Raw genomic sequence first — 19,732 nt, forward strand, 5'->3', positions numbered from 1 at the left:
AGTTGGGGACACTTAATTTCTAGCGATTATCGCCAATTTGATTGCACATATATTATTTAAACTAAACTGAGCTAGACAATGACATCTCTGAATTCAATAACGAAATGCCTTTAACTGAAAATTGAAAATTGAGTGTTTAATCTTATCATTATACATTACTGACACTCTATCCTCTAATTTGATACTGTTAAGTGCTTTGACACAATCTATATTGTTAAAAGCGCTATATAAATAAAGGTGACTTGACTTGCCTTGGAGTAATGATGCTAAAAAGTCAGCTTTGATTGTTCCCAATAAACTGTTTAACTGCACTCGCAAGTGAATCTCAAGTTATGAGCTGTGATAGCTAAATATATTCTTAATAAACTACAATCAAAAAATATATAAATTTATTTTGTCCTCACATTCTTTCTTGTAACTCTTCCCACTCAGTCACATGCCTGACTAAATGGCTCATTATGGAGCTCATTATGCGGGCCTTTGTCTTCTCAGGTGTGATTCACAGCATTATCCAGGATAGTTCACGCCCTCTCGCATAGACACTTTTTAATCAAAAAGTGACTTAGAAAAATTAAATCAATACATTGTTTTCTGTGAGCAAGCAAACAAGATGTTTTTCATATTATTTTGAAGCAAAAACTCTAGACTACAAGATCCAGTTCTCAAAAGTTTTTTATGGCCTTATTTCAGTGACTTAAACCACGCATAAACGTTGCTTTCTCAAAAACACAATCATGTACATAAATGCTGCTAACATATAATTGTAGCCCAGTTTGTGCTGATTACAGTGTTATTAGACTTTAGCCATTTATATGTTTATAAGCAACTGAAAAAAGCACAAATGTCAGGGCATGTCAAAACTTCTACAGGCCCCCAAAACAACCTCAGACCCCAGAGGGTAAAGGCGTATACGCATTTTGAGGCAGATTTTCCCGATAAGGCCGAAATGAGCCTGAATTACTCTGCCATTTTTGATCGTACAGATAAGAGCAATACACCATTCGAATCTGTAAGGGGTCTACTTTTATTCATATACACTCATAATAACAACTAAACTTTTTTTTTTGAAGAATGAAGAAAACAAACAGGGTGCGCTTTCTGTCTTCTCCGTCTCGCGAACTGCTTTTTGAAACTGCTTGTAACTCAGCAAATACTTCACACAGAGACATGAGAAATATATCTATAGAAAGCTTGACATGTCTACTATTAAATGAAGTAAGTCTTACCGAAAACAAATATTCTGTGATAAAGTAATCCGTATGAAACCAAGGACATGTCCAGTTTTTCCGTCTGGTCTCATTGTGAGGAATAAGCCTTGTATTTACCTCAGAAACGCGCTGAGAGGAAAAAGCCTTGTATTTACTCCCAGAAGACGCACTGAGAGGAAAAAGCTTTGCTTACCTCACAAACAGAACGCGGGCGCAGCCGGAGCCGGCAGAGGAGGAGATATTTTATACCGAGTAAGTAATGTTTCTTATTGGCATTCGATAATGTGTTGTTGTGACAAAGTTGAATGCATTTACTAGGTGAACTTTTCCCAAACTATAACTAAATCGAGTGCAACATTTTGAAATATGATAGGCAACCTTTCATTGCATTTAAACATTCGCTAAAGCTTGAGTTAAAATGTCAGTCATTGTTTTTAAAACTTTCATCTTCCACTAATATTTAGTGACAGACGGACAAACTACTATATAAAATAATGAATAAAAATACATTTTAGTTACCCAGGTACAGTTACAGGCCTGTTTCACTCTGTGAGAGTGCATCAGCAGATCACCGGTTCCTCTAACCAAGTTTCAACCTGTGTCAGACGTTATGATTTCGATCAGATGCATCGGCTGTGTCGGTTGATAAGACAACGTGATTGACATTGAATCGATTTTTTATTTTCGGCGTAATAACGTTCTGATGTACCGACCAAATAACGAACGTTTATTCAACATTGAAATTTGATTGATGACCGATACTGACCGTTACAACCAAAAATCGACGTTGACTCAAGGTCTGCTTGCTATTTGGGATATGTTCGTGTTATTTGGCACGAATGTTCGGCGCAATGCCTCTTTTAAACCAAAACAATAGATCCCTAATGGGCTATTCACATCACTGTCGCTCGCGTCCAATCAGATATGAGCATAGATCAAGTGCCCGGAGCAGCTGCTGTTGCACAAAATGGTGAGAGTGGTGGCGCCGTTTCGAAAACCAGTGTAAATAAACACCAACCAAGAGTATCCCGGAAGAGAGAAGTAAGTGGATGCTGAGTTCTTGTTATCGTTGGCATTTGAGAACAGATTTATTCTCACGTACGTTCTTTATACAGAATAACATTTCTATTAATTCTCCACTGAATTATGTGTTCTAGAGAGCACCGTCCGTTTTATTCCACGTGCACGAGTGATGTAAATCAAAGAGCGTTCACTCAAGATCTGTCAATCATCTCTTGCCCTTCTGTATGTAAAAAAAATAAATAGAGAAAAAATTTTCGACACATGAAATATGAAAGCAAATAGGCATGTGATTGAAGATATATTTTCTGTATGTTTTTATGCAGCTCACGGTATTTTTTATAACAATAAAGGATATTTATGACAAGCAGGTAGCATTCAGTCTTTTATAAAACATACAAACTGTGCATGTCTACCTATTATATAATCAAAATCCATTCCAGATCACAATCGGACGTTATTACAAGCACTCAATGATGGTTAAAAGTGAAGTTTGAGCAAAAACATTAATAATTACATACGGTTTGAAATGTAAATTGATGCTATTTGTTCCTCTAATTATATTTTCAGATGTATTCTTGTAAGCATTATGGATAGTTTGTGTTTCTGATGAAGAATAAAAAGTTATTTTTATATCTTAATTTAATGCCGTATATTGAGCAGCGAACAATGTAAAATCCATATATGAGATAAATGAGGAAAAAATGCATTGCTGGTTGATGCCACCTAGCATACAGGCGTAAATTAGCAGAAGGCCATCAATCATTTCGTGCTCGGTGTGAAAGCACTGTTCATCGGCAATTCGCCTCGCTATTTCGCATCACGCTCAGTGTGAAACAGCCTTTATACGTTGTGACGACATAACTGGACCGGACCATATTGGTCGCAGCGACATACCAAATAACGTTCCAGTAACGTTCTTTCTGATTCCCATATTCGTTGTGGCGACGTTACAGTCGTACAGCGCTTGAACGTGGTGAGAATGTCCTAACGACTAAACTGGCACGTTGTGAAGACGTGATAGTACGGATCATATTGGTAGCAGCAATGTACCAAGTATGTCCTAACGACCAAAATACCACGTCCACGTTTATTTTTAACCCTCAAGGCCTTTTCACACTGAATGCGAAATTTGGCGTGAATGTTCGGCGCAATGACACTTTTAAATCAAACCAATAGATCCCTATGGGACTATTTACATTAGCCGCGATCATTCGCGGAGCGAAAAAGCTAAGTTTTTTTTTTCGTCCCGTGTGTCGATTTTTTCCCCCGTCGCTCTGCGACGAAACGGACCACACAATCAGATTTGAGCTAAGATCACGTGCCCGGGGCAGCTGCTATTGCACAAAAAGGCAAGAGTGGTGGCACTGTTTCAAAAACCAGTGTAAACAAACAAACACCAAAGAAGAGTATCCCGCAAGAGAGAAGAGAGTGGATGCTGAGTTCTTGTTGGTATCTGAGGACAGATTTATCCTCACATAATCCAGCTCCTCCAGGATGGCACATCCAATACGTGCCATCACAAGGAAGTTTGTTGTGTCTCCCAGCACAGTTTCAAGAGCATGCAGGAGATGCCAGGAGACAGGCCGTTACACGAGGAGAGCTGGTTAGGGATGTAGAAGGGCAATAACCCAGCAGCAGGACCAGTTTCTGCTATTTCGTACAAGGAGGAATAGGAGGAGCACTGTTTGCCAGAGCCCTACAGAATGACCTCCAGCAGGCTATAGGTGTGCATGTTTCAGACCAAACTGTCAGAATCAGACGTTATTAGGGTTAAGACTGGTTTTGTGGTCCAGGGTCACATGTAGACTGTAAATAAATAAAGATTTTTAAATTGAATATTTCATTCATTGAGATCCAATGCGTGATTTAAGTGTTTCCTTAATTGTTTGAGCAGTGTATTTGGAGGCACAAATACATATGTGAACATTAACATGATCAATGTGCTTCTGAACACTAAATATTTCTCAGATTTCCAATTGCTCCCATTAATTTTCATTGGACGGTCATTGTTGATCAATAAAGTTTAGATCAATAAGGCCTACAATCAGTCAGTATTAAAATTAAATACAAAACCAGTCCTAACTGAAAGAAAACTAGTTGACAAAAAGATTGAATCCCATTTTTGGTGATAATATTGCACAACAACAGATTTATAAGCTATTGTTTGTAGGCCGGTCATTTTTGACCGGGAACGACACAAGTGTTCTTTTTTTTTTATTGACAAAATTATCTACAAATAATGCTTTTTTCACTCAAAAACGGAGGTACATAAGCTCAGATTAATGAGGCCTACAAAAAATCAGTCTAAAAAAAAAACCAAAAAAAAAACAGTCCTAATTGAAAGAAAACAATCTTACAAAAAGATTGATACCAATAAAGGAAAAGGAAAGGAAAGGACGTGATGTGTGGCCAAGTATGGCTCAGAATTTGTGCATCCAAGTGCACACACACAGCAGTGAGTAGTGAACACACACACACACACACACAGTCTGGTCAGCTATCCTTGTAGGGACTCTCCATAGTTTTTATACTGTACAAACCGTATTTTCTATTGCCCTACACCAACCCTTACAGGAAACTTTTTGCATTTTTACTTTCTCAAAAAAAACCCTCATTCTGTATGATTTATAAGCTTTTGTACCCATGGGGACCTCAATTTAGGTACACACCATGACACAGGTCCCCATGAGTCTGTGTGTATTCAGGTTTAAGTTCCCACCAGGATATATAAACCTGTACACACACACACACCGTGAACACACAGCCGGAGAAGTGGGCAGCCATTTATGCTGCAGAGCCCGGGGAGCAGTTGGGGGTTCAGTGCCTTGCTCAAGGGTCTCACCTCAGTCGTGGTATTGAGGGTGGAGAGAGCGCTGGACATTCACTCCCCCTACCTAAAATCCCTGCCGGACCGGAGACTCGAACCCGCGACCTTTGGGTTACAAGTATCTCTATCCATTAGGCCCCGACTGCCCCCTATATTAGGTGATAATATTGCATAACAAGAGATTTATAAGCTATTTTGAAGGCCGATTATTTTAGACCAGAAACACCACAAGTGTAACAAGGTTGAATAATATAAATGTTTAACGAAAATTAAACATTTTTGAGGAGGAAGTAATTATGCCCTGTGTGAACAAAGTCAGTAAATCTTAGTCAAATGCAATAACATTAAGTAACATTTTCGGGAGAAAGAAAATTCTCTCCAGGTCACAATGACCCAAACCTTTAGTCTGGGTCCTGAGGATGTGCTCCAACCATTACCTTGAAATTCATATAGAACTAATAAAATCATAAACCTTCTCTGGTGAAAAAAAGAAACCTTATAAAATCTAATAGTAATCTAATTATAGAGGATTTATAGTAAATATATTCATTACATACATGCAATGCAATAACATTAAATTCTAATAGAAAATATATAAAAACACAATGCATTCATTCATGAATCAATCAATATTTATTCAGTGCTACTTTCTACACATAATAAGCTAAAACATTTTGAACATTACACCTGTTTTTTAACCATGCAAAGTGTTACCAAGTAATGAGCACAGAAAACTGACCACATCAATTCATAGACTACACAATATAATCAATTGAAAAAGATTGTGTCTCATTAAGGATGGGTATAGTTAAATAATGAAGTGAAAATTATCAATAATTATCTTATTTGATACAACTCCCCATAATTTGGTGCAAAAAATAAAGACATGATAAAAAGATATGAAACAATTCAGTAAAAACTTCATTATTACTTTTTTGCAGAAATAAAGTTCAATTGTTTCCTGAGTGTCCTATATGAGGCACCTGCTACAAATGTCTGGTGGTGATGTGCTTTAATACTGCTTCACTATCAGAAGATAAACCTAAACAATATTGCAATTTCCAAAGAACCATAGTTCTTGAGCTTCTCATAAGATAAAATAAATAAAGGAAACAACAACATTCATAAAGAGTAAAGATATGCGAATTGAACAATATAGAGATTTCTAGCATCTCTCCTGTATTATTTGGCTCACCCCAAAAAACAAACAGTTTTTGTTTAAGAAAATGAGCTTTCTCAGGATATCTCTGTGATCTCTGATTGTGGAGAAGACTCTTTCAGACAGTGCTGAGGAGGCAGAGTTAGGTGCTGGACGGCTGTGAGAGAAGAGGAAGAGGAAGAGTGTTGTTCTTACCCCAGTAGCAGAAGGCAGGCTCTTCTGAGGGAAGGACAGGAGGGTGAGACTTCACTCTTGATCTTTTAATGGAGGGTCGATGCAGTATTTTGCTGTAGAACAAGGCTCCTCTTCAGCACTTGGTCTTCATCAGCAAAGAGTTCCTCTAGTCCAGAGTCAGAGACTCCAGATTCCTTGCAAACTGGAAACTTTTTTTGTTTTTTTGTGATCAACTTTCTTTCTTTTTTTTTTTTTAAACAACAAAACAACATCCACACAAACAAATAACAGGGAGGGAGGAGCCAACAGACACACCATAACAATTTGCAACAAAAAGGACAAAACAGAATCCACATAAATCCACAGACAGAGAGGTGGACATTCCCAAAATATGTGGAGAAAAGTACCCTCTGATACAGTGTTACAGATATGACATTTATAGGTCGATTGCAGTTTCATTTTAAACCTCTTGTAAGGAGTTATGTATGCTCAATGGATGACTTTGAAATGGATAAGACGATGAGCCAAGTTTTTAGAAATTAAGATTAGATTAGACCACACCCTCTCCCAGTCGACTGATAAATCAAAATCTGTTAATTCACGATTCCAGATAGATTTAATAGAAAGAGACTTTGCAGTGTGATCATTAAGTTTACTATATATTAAAGAAACAGATGGCCGACCAGAGGGTGGTGCGATCCAATCCCATTTAGGATGAAAGGAAATAGGGGATGCCCAGGGAACTCCATAGGCCTTGAGAGCAGAACGTAACTGAAAAAAGACAAAATATGATGCTGGTAAACAAAACTTAGTTCTTGAATTGAGCACAGTCCCTGGTTATCATATAAGTCACCGCATATGTTTCTGCCCAATGTAGACCAAGAGGGCTGGACAAATGGCCAATTTCAACATAAAAAATTTAAGTAGTGCCATAAGTGTGTGTTGTTACAAAATTTGAAAGGTCCTTCCAACAGACGTTCCACCCTTTTTAGAAAAAAAAAAGAAGTCTTTAGATGTAGTATTCTGGATTCTCCAAAGATCGATTACATTAAGTTCAGTGATACATTTATTCAATAACTTAGAGGATGGGTTAGCTGTAGTATCAGGGTGAGATTTATCCAGTGCAGGATTTAAAACAGCATTAAAATCACCACCCATCACTAAAGGACAATCAATCTGCTCAAATAATGTATTGGAAATATTCATGAAAAATGCACTGTCTGCCTCATTCGGGCAGTAAATGGAGACCAGTGCTAACCTGTCATTATGTATTTTACAGCGTATAAAAACAAATCTACCTTCATCATCATTCCCGGTATGTTCAATAGTTAAATGTAACTTCCTATCAACTAAGATAAGCACCCTCTTAGTTTTATTAGGCACACAAGAGAAGGCTGCCAGTTTGAAATACTTGTTTTGAAAATGTGCCACATCATATTTTTTGCACTTGTGATTGATATGATACCTCTTCATTCACTGCTACGAACTGATGGCGGTCAGATAAGTACGATTTGAACTTGAAGATCTTGGCTCCGCGAAGCTGTTCCAGATCAGATGGGACAACAGGAAGGGGATATCTGTACTTGACAGTAATTTTGTTGAGTGATCGAGAGTCAATACAAGGCCTCAAGCCTCCGTCCTTATTAGCCATGAAGAAAAAGCTGGAAGCAGCAGGGGACGTGGATGGTTGGATGCATCCTTGCTGTAGAGCCTCAGAAATGTACTTCTACATGGTCTTCTGTTCGGGGATGGAAAGTGAATAGATTTTACCTGTAACAAATTAGCTTAAAAGGGAATTGTATATAAATAATTACAATTAATTACAAGTATTTATATCGGCTGACAGTAATAACTGTAGCAGAATTAAATTGCTATCAACTGATCTGTTCGTCCAGCGACCATTCAGTGTAAGTTCATATCAGCTCTAAGAAAGGATATTTTTGTGGCCACAGAAAACACTTTCTTAAGTATTAATGCATTAGAGCATGTAGCGAGGGTCAAAATCGTAAAGGGACATTAATTTGCAAGGCAGAACCAGAAACTCATGTAATTTGTGCACACAACTTTTATTAACTAAACTCTAACACACATAACTAATCTAAACAAACAAACAAACATACATACACTCACGCGTATATACAAAAGGGGAGCTAAAGTGGATGAATGAAACCATTAGAGAAAACAGAATGCAGTTATGGAAAGAGTCAGTGAACCACCTGAGTAAAACCATCAGCGCCGTTTATAACGGGGTCTATAACTTATACTAAATCTCTGTTTAGTTTAGTTAGATGTACCATACTTGCACTTCCACGGCTGTTGACGTGTGTCTGGAATGCAGTCTCGGATGAAAAGTCTTGATGGTTTCAAGGTCTTGGACTCGCGATCACGTTCTTCCGGGTTGAAGAGTGATGAATTCCAAAGAGGTTATTCTGGTTCTGAGGTCCGCGGAGCTTTGGTTGAATGGAAAGTCAAGGCCGCAAGGCCTGGCGCAGAACTTAAAGTTTCAGAAGAGTTCTAGCTCACATCCTTCTAGGATCTAACAGAACCGCAAAACTGAGATATGTAGGAGCCCACCGGGCACGCCGGTACCGGCTCAGGCTCTCCACACGGGCAGCAATCCGGAGATTTGGCAGTAGAGTTTTTGCAGAAGAGCGCTGGAGGAACTGTGCGTGAGCCGTTTAAAGTGAGAAAAGTCACGCCTCTCAGGATGGGCTTGACCAATGAGAAAGGCTGAATTTCCAAGCGGGAGTTTGGAAATACTGGGGGGGGGTTTATGACTCTTTGTCTGAGAGCATGTTAATTTGCAAAGGGGTTGGATTAATAGTTGTTATTCAAACCATTAAAGATTATTAGGACATTAATATGTTGCATAGGTATCAACATGTAATATTCACTCTCACTTAGATCATCCGAAGACGAATTGATAGAGACCAAACATGTTACAGTTAGAGTGATATTAACTAGTGATCTATTACAAGCATGCATAAAACGGTATGCAATACACAAAAACATATACAAGAACAGTAATAATATACACAATGACCTAATGATATGTGTGCTCATTCAAAAGAAAGGTTTTTATATGAATTAATTAGAGAAGAGTCCATTTTATGGCATAATGTCTTTTTCCTAAAGGGGATATGAAGTGAGTGTTGCTCGGCCATTTGCATTGTGTTATCTGATGGGTTGCCATGGGACCGGGGGCTGAAGTCCTTGACAGTCCTACTGGCACTGGGTATGTGTATTGGCTGAGGGGTCTGTGACCATTTGTTAATCTAATAACTAATTGATTTGTTAAATCAAATGCAAAATTGTGTGTCTGATTGGTCCAAATGCTACATACCTTTGGGCACTGGTTCATCAGGGAGAAGGACGATGGCACAGTCCCATGGTCTATGAAGTGGTAATTTGGAGGCTCGTTTTGGGCAGAACACGTCACTGAAGTGGGAGTATTCAGAGGGAATGTCAATGGAGCGATTTTCAAGGGGACTTTCAGTGGATGTGGAGTTGACTAGAAGCACTGGAACGGACTTGACTGGATTGGGGAATTCTGGGAAACAGTCGTTACCCCACTTCAGGATGTCTCCGGTGGACCGTGATATAGATGGGTTATGGGAAACGAGCCATGGGCGCCCCAACACTATCCCAGCGGTGGATTCCTCCAGAACCAACAAACAGATCTCTTCTTTGTGGAGCTGACTTGTAACCCGATGGGACCCACACAGTGTCGAACTTTTCCTCTCACCAGGGGCTTGCCTGTTATTGATTGAATCTTGTATGAGACATTGTGGAGTGTCTTCTTGAGTTGGAGTTGGTTACATAAGTCGGCGGAGATGAAGTTGCCGGCTGACCCAGAGTCGAGGAGGGCATAGACTGAAACACAATGACGAGGAGTGGTAATCTGAACAGTAGTGGTTAGAAGTTTTATATTGACTGAAGAGGTAGAAACCACACTCACTACAGGTCGTGGAGGACATGTCCTTATTACATGTCCGTCCTTGCCACAGTATAAGCATAATCCCTGGGTAAGCCGGCGTCGACGTTCAGCCGAAGTTAGACGGGCACTGTCGATCTGCATGGGTTCGGGGTTTGGTTCTGGAGAGCTGGGATATTCTGGCTGCCGGAGAAAAATAACTGGCTTTTGGCACAAATGTTCCTCCATACAGCCCTGAATCCGATTGGCAACAAGGATGGAGAGTTGAAGGAAACGCTCTAGCCCCATAGTGTCGTCATAGGCAGAGAGATGCAACCGGAGCGATGGCTCTAATCCTTGACGGTAAGCAGTCAGTTGGGAGTGCTCGTTTCAACCACTAGTAGCTGCTAAGGTGCGAAAATGGAGAGTATACTCTTGAATAGACTTCTGACCTTGTTTTAAATTATATAACTGCTCACCAATTGAAGTATCTCCAGTGGGTCGTCCGAAAACCTCTCGAAAATGAGTTTGCTTGTCGGAAGTAGGGGCTTTGTAGAAAACGACGCGTTTGAGAGAGGCGGGGCATAGAGGAACTTCAATAATGTACAGTATTTGAGAAATTATATGTTTTTTGAACATTAAAGCATGTCAACATATTCTGTTATACCAAACACACAAGATAATGATCTTTAAAAAAGCATCATATGACCTCTTTAATGCCTTGAATTTTATGCAAGCAGCTTTTGGCAGCCAGTGCAAATTGATAAACAAATTGAGGAGTGATGTGCATTCTTTTCGGCTCATTAAAAATCAATCTTGCTGCCGTATTCTGGATTAATTGTAAAGGTTTGATAGAACTGGCTGGAAGACCTGCCAAGAGAGCATTGCAATAGTCCAGCCTGGACAGAACAAGAGCTTGAACAAGGAGTTGTGAAGCATGTTCCGAAAGAAAGGGCCTGATCTTCTTGATGTTGAATAAAGAAAATCTGCAGGACTGGGCAGTTTTAGCAATGTGGTCTGAGAAAGTCAGCTGATCATCAGTCATAACGCCAAGGTTTCTGGCTGTTTTTGAAGTCGTGGTTGATGTGCCTAACTGGATGGTGAAATTGAAGGTGATGGTCTTTCATACAGCAAGAAATGTCTGTTAGACAAGCTGAGATGCGAGCATCTATTGTCGGATCATCAGGATTGTTATATTTGTATACCGGTAAAAGGGTAATTCACATTCTTTCCATCCACCAATAATTCATAATCAATAGATCTGTTATTACCTCTCGTCTGGACAGGTGTTGTCAGAAGTTTCAGGATCTTTCTCCCGGTGTTTTATTAAAACAATAACTCATAAGCAATAAATCAAAAGTAACCAAGTAAAAGTCTTCACCACGAAGTGTCGGCAACTAATAAAATCTCTGCAAGCATTTATATAGTCTTGCATATCATTTGCATTAATCTCATCAAAACCTCTTCGCATTCTTCCTTCTTTTGTCTGCCTCCTCCAGCGCAGACAGGATGTGCGACCTTTGTCACAGAGGCTGTATAAGGCAGTGTCAAAAGTTCAAATAGAAGAATTGCAACATTTCTAAATAGCAAGCATGTCTACTTCTACCTTTAAACTATAAAAATAATTATAACACCTTTCAAAAATGTAAGTGAGTTATACGAGATATACGTGTCACATTGACTATCACAACACCCATCACACTGGACTCCATTTCCCATCATTCATTGCACTGATTGCACACACGGCTGATTGCACTAATCACACGCACACCTGATCCTACGCACTGATTACATGCCTTATTTAAACCCTGGACTTTATTTCCCTCACTGCCGAGTATTGTATGCATTTATCGCTGCCCTACAGAGCCCCTGTTAGTTTTCCCAGTCTTGCCTTGTCTTGCCTGTTTCGGATTGTGTTTTCCCCTGCCTGGACTATTGCTTACGTTTTGGATTACCTCTCTTGTCTAGCCCCTTTGGATACTGTTCGCTGTCGTCTGACCCACGCCCGTTTTAGATTACTCTTTGCATTGCCTATGATATACCTGTCTGCCATTGTTCGACCCTGCCTGTTATGACCACGTCTCTTATCAATAAAAGTCTGCAGATGGATCCGCACGTCTCACGTCTCGTCAGCCCCGTAACAGAACGCATACATGTCTAAACCGCAAAATAACACCCCTATACAGGTGTGATAAAACACTATGTTTACAAAATAAGCAGAGCACCTATATAGCAGTTAAAAACCACAAAGCAACTAACACCTGCAATCTCAAAATAAGATGCATCCTATTACAGCATCTGACATTTATAATTTCATAACAGGAGTCCAGAGTTTCAATGTTCCCATTTCACTCGCCAATGTTTGTAATTCAAAAGTAAGATCATGCAATTCAATAATTTCTTTCAGTAATTTCATTATTTTCTTATTGACTGCTTCCTGTTTCCTCAGCAAGCGCAAAATTGCTTTCATCTTGAAGACGATCTTCTGAAAGCCGTTCCATCTTTTCTTGTTTCTTGACCTGCCGGCTCCAGTTCCGTTGCAGGCCTTGTACGATAAGATAGTCAAAATCAATTTCTAGTTTACCTGGTTCATTGTTACTGTTTCCAATTGAGAATTGATCAGGAAATTGCATATTTATTGGCTCAGGATTTCCTACAAGATGAAATGAGAGGTAGAGTTGAGTGTCATCAGTATAGCAATGATACGAAAAGCCATGTTTCTGAATGACAGAACCCAGTGATGCCATGTAGACAGAGAAGAGAAGTGGTCCAAGAACTGAGCCCTGAGGCACGCCAGTAGTTAGATGTTGCGACTTGGACACCTCACCTCTCCAAGATACCTTGAAGGACCTATCTAAGAGATAAGACTCAAACCACTGGAGTGCGGTTCCTGAGATGCCCTTTGCCAATAGTGTTGACAGGAGGATCTGGTGGTTAACCGTGTCAAAAGCAGCGGACAAATCCAGCAAGATAAGTATTGAAGATGTGGAATCCGCTCTTGCCAGTCTTAGGGCTTCAACAACTGAGAGCAAGGCAGTCTCGGTTGAATGTCCATTTCTGAAACCAGACTGTTTTCTTTCGAGGAGTTTGACTTTGTTGAACACAGCTCGTTCAAAAAAAAAAGTGTTTTTGCAATGAAAGGAAGAAGGGAAACTGGTCTTTAGTTCTCTAAAAGAGATGGGTCGAGGGTGGGTTTCTTAAGTAGTGGGGTTATACGAGCCATTGTGAAAAACAGCAGTGTGAAGGGATGTGTTAATGATGTGAGTGAGTACAGGTACAACTGCAGGAGAAATGGCTCGAAGGAGATGAGATGGAATTGGATCAAGCGGACAAATAGTAGGACGATTAGAAAGGATGAGTTTGGAGACTTCTGCCTCAGAGAGTGAAGAGAAGGATGTGAACGAGTGTATGTTTGCTGGTAAGATGTGCTTGACAGATTGTGGTGTGGAAAATTGCCACATTCTTCATTAATAAAATTAAAACAATCAGTGCACAAAGTCGTCAGCTGTTAGAGTTGATGAAGTAGGGGGAGGAGGACAAAGGAGCGAGGTTTCCACTTTTCCGTTGTGATATGTGATGAGAAAAGGAAGAAAAGTGAGTTTGGCTATAGACGGTTTTGAACCCTATAGTCGATCGCGTCACACGCTACGTCCCTGCGCATTACTCTCCAACCTACGCCACTGCAAACGCTATTTGTCTTTGTCCAATGAGATGAAATGAATGACACGAGTGTTTATTCTCGACTTTTTTCTCAAAATTGAATGGCTTTATTCCAGTAGCGTAGCCAGAAAAGAGACTCTGGGTGTGCATCAGAAAAACTGGGTGTGCCACATTTGTTGTCAGATTAATGTGCAAAAAAACCAGACTCTGCGTATTCCTAACGTTACAGAACAGACTGGGCTGATATAGCCTACTCATAACTCAGGCTCGCTACGTGCCCCTCCCGATTCTTCTTGTTCCCGTCGATTATCCACAGGATACTTTTTTTTTTTTTTTTTGATAGCACACAATCCAAAAAAACAAACAAACAAAAAAAACCATTAAATTAGTTGGGCCTACATATTAAAATGATCGTCAGTGCGGTTGTATTTTTCTTGTGCGCCCCCCGGCACACTTCCCTACAACTCCCCCCTCACTGACAGGATTTCATGTGAAATGTTCGCACCATATTACCGTCATTTTAGATTCCGACTTGTAAAAAGCATTCATGTCCTCGTCCTTTTTATGAGCCATTTTCCCGAAGCTTTCACGCTCCTCAAGACGGCCACCGACAATCACATAGCCTACAACAGCTCTTTAACTGCGCTATAGTCTCTAGTCAAATGCGCTCAAACCATTGTAGCCTAATCATTAACTACACACATCAGCAGCCGCGCAGAGAAATAATGTGCCGCGCACACGCTAAAATGAGTTGGGAAACCCATTTGATTGTACTCTAGTTAAAACTAAAAAATTGCAATGCTCGGGTAAACCGCTATAGAGCTGGTGACGCTATAGCGTTAGAACCCAATAGCGTCTGTCTGCGGACTGCAAGAGAGGGGCGTAACTGGACGGAGGCGTAACTTGAAGTTGTCCAAATCACACAGAACCACGCGAGATGTCAAAACGAGATGTTATTGGCAAGATGGCCGCTTGTATAGAGACAAGGGCCGTTTCTCAAACGGAAGGTTGCATCCTCCGGAGGTCGCATTTGTACGCTGCATACGTCATCAAGCCTGGTTTATTTCAGTTAACTAAGCATTACATTTGCGAGTCAAAAGCATATTACAACAATTTACACTTAACTAAGAATAATGGTCAAATTTATAACCATTAATATACTAAAATAAGATCTTCTTTGTGACGTATGCAGCCTACAAATGCAACCTCCGGAGGATGCAGCCTTCCGTTTGAGAAACGGCCAAGGTGAGAATATTTTTTATTTTCTATTTTCATATAGTGGTATGGAGTTAATCATCTTTTAAAACTAAGGTGTAAGCAATATATAATTCAAAAGGTGTAAAGACGCTATCCCCCGGTTTCACAACAAGGCTAGTCAAGAGTAGTCCCAGACTAAAATGCATGTCTGGGCTCTTTTAACTGAAAGCAACTTGAACTGACTGATCTTAAAATAATTGTTTTGTCTCAAGATGCCCATCAGTAGTGTTTTTATTCAAGGCACGTTTATAAAAGCTACTCAAATGTCCTAATTGAACTATGGCCTAATTTGTGTTGGATAAAAAGGGAGTTACATCAGCAACTATCTCAACATGTAAATGCAGTATTGAGCAGATAAATCACAGAGCTGACTGACTCTTGTCTGGATGTTACAGGGACAGATGAGACACACGTGTGTTTATCTGGTGAAGAGTGACTGATGGAGGAATGCTGCCATCAAAGCCTCTCAGTGAGTACACTACTGAAATTAATTAAACATCTTTTAAATCTTAAGTTGTAGTTTATTTTAATTATTGTAATTTCAAACAACTATTACAGCACTTTTCTTATTCTTGATTCCTGTGCCTTTGCTGCAGATCTTCTGTGGTGGAGCAGGACCTGCAAGGCAAGGTGACAGCGACATTTGTGGAAAAAAGGGAAAACCTGAAACAAAAGGATAAAGTAAGATCATTTTATTACTTCTAATACAGAGATCAGATGACATTGTGCTGTTAAAATGACTGCTTGTGTATTATGTTTGGGCGTTTTTGTATGATCTGAAATGTCTGCAGGCTGCTGTGAGCGCTGAGGATGGAGAGTCCACAGCAGCATCCTGGAAATGATCCAGTGCCATGAATGAGACGCTCCATCACTCTATCTGCCCTTACTGCCTCATCTGAACCAGATGCTGCTGTGGTCTCTTCAGCATCAGTGAGCTCAGAGCTAGCGAGAGCATCTAGAGAAAGACCAAAAGACATCGAGGATGTGACATTGGTCAAGTTTATTCTGCTGGTTTCTGTTCATACAATGAAGGCTGACTTTCAGAAGCTTCACAAGCATTATAAAAAATAGTCATGAAGCTTTTATCGAAAGTGATTTCCAGTGCTGTTATTACAGGGACCTGCAATCCCCTGGATCAACCTGGAGAAAAGAGCCTTGCTGAAGGACACACCAGTGACGAACCAGCAACCTTCTGCTCACCAGTTCAGTGGTTTAGCCCACTACAGAAGTAATAAAGCTACAACTAAAAAAAAATGCATGTAATTGTAAACATGAAATAAAATTTGGCAAGAAATGGAAAGCTGACAACATGAATTGTAAATGTTTAACTCTGTTTAAATGTTTTGCAGGTAGTCGTGCTCATGGAGAGCAGGCACATGAATGTTTGGAGCAGACACAGTGGCAGCCAGATTGTCCTGCACATGTTCTCCTGCTCTTGTCTCAAGGTTGTGTGGTTCAGGGGTGTCATCATGGTCTTCCTCATCCTCTGGGTCAACGATGTCCCCATTGAGAAGAGCAAGATTGTGAAGCACAGCGCAGCTGCAGAATTGACACATCTGTGTTGAGATGGCAGTAGGATGTGGCTTCACCGTCTGTAAATACATGATTGTTAGAACAATAAGTTTGAATGAAGCTTTGTTTCATCTGTTGTTGACTTGTATATTGTATGTATTTATTGTGATACTTCCTTTTATTCATTCTTATACTTATTTATTCATGTTTCTTATTGTTGTCATTAAATAAAATATTTATTAATTAATGTATTAATTGCTTGACTGAAAATTGATGTATTCACATCGACTGCATTTGTTCAACTAGTGTATATTCATTTATAGCCATGTCACGACAAAAATTACATTTTGCTTGTTTTACTTGTTTGTCATTTTAAGTTAAAAAAAGTAATAATTATTGGTTAGCACTTATCATTATTATTGCGTGTAAGTGTTGGGGTGGGCAAATGATGCAATTCATTCTGGGGTAATCTTAACTTTTAAGTAGAAATACTTACATTTTTAGAGTATAAAATCAACAGTCTTCTCCAAAGGTGAGATCTTCGAGCAGCTGCCCGACATGTCCTTTGTGCTGACATTTCAAACGCTGAGGAAAACCGTACTAGATTGTTGAGTTAGTGATGCTATGAGGTGTTAGTGCACCTGTCCCTCTTTTTTTATTATTGCCGAACTTATTACATAAAAGATCAGGGAAAGATGGTTGTATCTAACAATGAACAATCATAAATGGCATAAAACGGTAAACAAAAATTTCATGTGTTCATCATAGTATGAGATAATATACACAGAAAAAATGCACAGTGACAAGGTTAAATATCTTTGAATAATTCATCATGACGATTTTTTTTAGAAGCGAGGGTTGAAACAAGGAAGTTAAATTCAACAAGAAAAAGAAGAAAACAGGAGATTTAAGCCACTTTTGCTTGTGGATGATAAAATAATTAAAATATTCAAGAGATAACAATTTTGGGTTTTTGTAATAAAAATAAAATAAAAAATGCTTTAAGGATAAAACTGTGGATCACATTAGTGGAGTTACAAATATAAGAACTTAAATCAACACAAAATGTATTGACTACTACAATCACAAAATAAAAGGGCAGCTGTTTCTTCAACAAGACCACAAAATGATCAAATGTCATCAGTATCAAGATACTTATTAATTAAACCTGTCACTCATATCTTTTGTTGCGCTAATTATAACGTCTTAGGTCACGTGATAATGTCAACATAACGGATGATATCCAAATCGCATTCATACTTAACGCATTCAGGCTGTAGAGTATGTACTCTTTTAGCGCTCGTTAAGTAAGTACTTATTGAAGAAATATGCGGTTTCGGACGCAGCCCGACAACATCTCGTTTTGACATCTCGCGTGGTTCTGTGTGATTTGGACAACTTCAAGTTACGCCCCTTTCTTCAAGTTACGCCTCCTTCCAGTTACGCCCCTCTCTTGCAGTCCGCAGACAGACCCCTCTCTTAGAACCGGTGAATGCGGTGTACAGGTTTCATAGAAAGAGAATGGTGTGCGCCAAATGAGTCGCTGTAGAAACCGAATACTTCAATGGTTGCGGATGAAATAGTTCAAATCGAGAGGCAACGCAAACACCGTGACATGTGAAATAAAACATCCTCATGTATTAAAGAAGAGTGGCTTGATTAACGTTAAGTGCTGGAAATAGCGGATGATTAACAGAACGGTAACAAAACACTGAGACATTTACAGTCACACACAGGTGTATTGTGCAAACTCTACTTCATAGCGATGTTTAGATAACTATATAAGAATTCACGTTTTTTTTATTTTTTATATTTAACTTAAAGATCTCAGTTTAAATGCTTCAGTTTGTTTTCTATTCTCTTTTGTCAGTTTAAATGCTTCAGTTGTTTTGATATATTATATTATATTATGTTCAGCCTATATTATAAACCCAATAATTGACCTTGTTTTTTTAATCGAGTCACTTATGCTCATCAAGGCTGTATTTATTTGATCAAAATACAGAAAAATAAAACCAATAATATTGTGAACTCTTAGGCTATTGCAATGTCTAATATTGGTTATCTATTTTAATATATTTTAAAATATAGTGTATTCCTGTAAAGCAAAGCTGCATTTTCAGCATCATTACTCCACTCTTCAGTCTTCAGTGTCACATGATCCTTCAGAAATCATTCTAATATTCTGATTTATTATCAGTGTTGTGCTGCTTAATATTTTTTGGAACCTTTTTCTTTGGTTCTTTGATTAGGCTAATAAAAAGTTAAAAGAACAGCATTAATTAAAAATATAAATATTTTCTAACAATATAAGTCTTTGTTATCGCTCTTTATCCATTTAACACATCCTTGCTGAATAAAAGTATTAATAAAAAAATAAAAAAATAAGAAAGAAAAAATTGACTGACCCCAAACTTTTGAATAGTAGTGTATACTGTAACACAAAATTTCTATTTTGAATAACTGTTCTTTTTAACTTTTTATTTCTCAAAGAATCCTGAAAAGTATCACAGGTCCCAAAAAATATTAAGCAGCACAACTTTTTCCAACATTTATTATAAATTAGCATATTAGAATGATTTCTGAAAATTCTACTTTGCTTCACAGGAATAAATTATATGTTAAAGTATATTCAAATAGAAAACTTTTATTTAAAATTGCAATAATATTTCACAATATTATTTTGTGAAATAATATTCAGTATTTTTTATCAAATAGATACAGCCTTGATGAGCCTAAGAAACTTCTTTAAAAAAACTTACTGACCCCAAACTTTTGAACGGCAGTGTATTGTACTGTAAAAATGTTTTCTCAGGTAACCTAAAATGTACATAATTTAGTTACATCAAGGGTCAAATCAAATATAAATAGCACATTAAAGTTAAAAGTTACACACTTTTTTGTGTGCGTGCTGTACAGGTCTGGTATAAAGAATGTTTTTGCTCAGGTGGCTGAAATGTCCGCCCAATAGAGAAAAGTTTTGCTCAGCAAGAAATAAA

General features: G+C 38.7%; 1 long non-coding RNA gene across 1 annotated transcript; it reads left to right on the top strand.

Annotated features, from left to right (window-relative positions):
- The first annotated feature begins 977 nt into the window (after window positions 1–977).
- LOC131523904 (uncharacterized) lies at window positions 978–16,939 on the top strand. The gene is made up of 6 exons (XR_009266875.1): window positions 978–1,215; window positions 1,331–1,460; window positions 15,617–15,690; window positions 15,818–15,902; window positions 16,338–16,449; window positions 16,571–16,939. It is a non-coding gene; the product is annotated as an uncharacterized LOC131523904 (long non-coding RNA).
- The last annotated feature ends 2,793 nt before the right edge of the window (window positions 16,940–19,732 follow it).

The sequence above is a fragment of the Onychostoma macrolepis genome, chromosome 18 (assembly GCF_012432095.1).
Source record: "Onychostoma macrolepis isolate SWU-2019 chromosome 18, ASM1243209v1, whole genome shotgun sequence".
NCBI classification, from domain to species: Eukaryota; Metazoa; Chordata; class Actinopteri; order Cypriniformes; family Cyprinidae; genus Onychostoma; species Onychostoma macrolepis.